Raw genomic sequence first — 2,721 nt, forward strand, 5'->3', positions numbered from 1 at the left:
AATATTGAAAACCTATGACTAGATTAGAAACTTTTATGCAAAAGGATGTTCAAAGGAATGTTCTTTGAGTGAGAGACATCATATCTAAGGAATTGTATTGTAACAATCTCCGATAGAGGATTTTGTAATATCATTGGCAATAGTCATTGTGACTTTGGTGCAGTGACATTACGAAAGGATCATTGCATAAAATGTTAGAATCTAGCATATTCTGTAAGTAGCAAGAATTTGAGATTCTTTCACTTATGGAAAAGGATTTGGAGTTGTGAAATGAGTATGATTGGAAATGTGTTCAATGTGATCTAAAGTAAGAACCATAGGTAAACATTGTGTGCATGCTCAGAGCATGGGACAAGTGTAATAATTCAAGTAAGAAGTTGATTACCCGAAACGACAAATAATGAGTAATCGATATGGTGATAAATAAAAGGTGTTTTATTTATGCTCAAAGGTTTGAGGCCATATGGGATTAGTATTATCCTTGTGTTTCACTTTGCATGTTTTGAATTCCTGAATAATTTAATTGGTTTAAAACAGTCAAATTATTCGAATGGGCCACAGTCGTTCATATGTTGGAAGTAGGTATGAGTAAAGAATGTCGTGAATTGGTGTGTGGATTGTCTAAAGAGTATTAGACATAAGCAAATGTTTGCTGCAACGTTCATGAGTGCTTATGAATATGATTTGAGCATTGGATTAAATCCACGCTCACTTGGATCACTCCATGGATTTTATCACGAGTGATTGGTGAGACGATAGCATCTTATATTCTTGAAACCGAGATGTGTGAGTTGTATCTTGCAAATCGGTTGCACATTGATAATACGTAAACGCACCAGTAACTTGGTGTTATAAAACATATTGTTGTGTGTAATTCAGTGAGTGAGTGCAAGCAAGCATTGTATCAAAGTTTATCCGTTCCTTTTATCCAAAGTAGGATAAAAGCAATATCTTTGGGCCCCTCGATGATTTAGTGATGACAAACGTAAATGCTCGGCCGGGCTAGGGCTAATTTGATTTGTTCAATTAGTCAGTCGTCATAAATCGGAAGTTGAGAAATAGTACAGAGAGAATGATTAGAAATCATGTCTCATATGATATCTAGAATGGAGGAATATATGATCCCTTATCTAATGGACGCGCGTATCTGATAGGATCAGAGTTGACAGCGGCTTTGGAAAGCTACGATTGCAGATCAGGATCTGAAGTCATACGCATAATAATTATTAGACTTATCCAAGTGGGAGACTGTTGGATTAGTGTCTAAGTCCATAACTATTTTGGTATGTACTTGACCCGATGGTGCATGGTCTTTTTGGGTTGCCTTCACCAAAGCAACTTGATAGGATGAATTATAAAGAGAAAGGATTAAATATGAGTTATTAATATATTATGAGAATAATATATTAAAAGAGAAATCATATTGTTTAATTAATATTATTCAAGAATTAATAAGAATTAAGTTTGTGACTAAAAGACATTAATTAAACTAAAGGGACTACAACTGTTAATTGTATGATAGTTAAATATTGAGCTAATGGACTCCTTATTAAAGGGGTTGACGAATTCTATGGGAAACCCATTAGAAATCGTCCCAAGGCCTTTAAGGGAGGAGCCCATGGATTGCTTAGGGCTTAAGCATCCAAATTAGGGTTTCCTTGTTAGATAACCCTAATAGTCTCACTATTTAAGGAACCCTTATGCCCCAAAAACGTGGACAAGCTTCCTTCTAGGGTTAGTACACGTTTTGGGCAGCCTCCATCCTCTCTCCTCTTCATCCTCTTGCTCTTAGTGTTTGTGAACCATTAGAGGAGTGACATTTGTGACTCTAAGCTTTCTAAAGTCAATGCAAGAAGGATTTGGGATTGTTATTGCTATATAACAATCAAGGTAATATCTTAAACCCATTCTTATGTTAATATGATTACTTGTATGCTAGAATTAGGGTTTATAGTCTTGGATAACTTGCATGTACAATAGAGAAACCTAGATCCAAGCATTAGGGTTTGTATCAGCACATAGGATGTTCTTATTGATGGGTTTTAGTCCTAAGAACATCCTATGTGCTCATACAAACCCTAATGCTTGGATCTAGGTTTCTCTATTGTACATGCAAGTTATCCAAGACTATAAACCCTAATTCTAGCATACAAGTAATCATATTAACATAAGAATGGGTTTAAGAAGTTACCTTGATTGTTATGTAGCAATAACAATTCCAATTCCAATTCCTCCTTGTATTGACTTTAGAAAGCTTAGAGTCACAAATGTCACTCCTCTAATGGCTCACAAACACCATAAGCAAGAGGATGAGGAGGAGAGAGGATGGAGGCTGCCCAAAATGTTTTCTAACCCTAGAAGAAGTCTTGTCCCCGTTTTTGAGGCATAAGGGATCTATATATAGTGAGACTATTAGGGTTATCTAATAAGGAAACCCTAATTTGGATGCTTAAGCCCTAAGCAACCCATAGACTCCTTTAATTAAGGCCTTGGACGATTTCCTTATGGGCTTCCCCATAGAATTCGTCCACTCCTTAACATAAGGTAATCCATGGCCCAAATTGCAATTATCTTATAATTACAATTTCAGTCCCTTAAGTTTAATTAATCTCTTTTAGTCACAAAACCAATTACTAATTAATTCTTGACTAATATTAATTAAACAATATGATTTCTCCTTTAATATATTATTCCCATAATATATTAACAAATCATATTTAA

This window comes from Lactuca serriola, chromosome 1 (genome assembly GCF_051521515.1).
Source record: "Lactuca serriola cultivar US96UC23 chromosome 1, Lser_US96UC23_V15, whole genome shotgun sequence".
In the NCBI taxonomy this organism is placed as follows: Eukaryota; Viridiplantae; Streptophyta; class Magnoliopsida; order Asterales; family Asteraceae; genus Lactuca; species Lactuca serriola.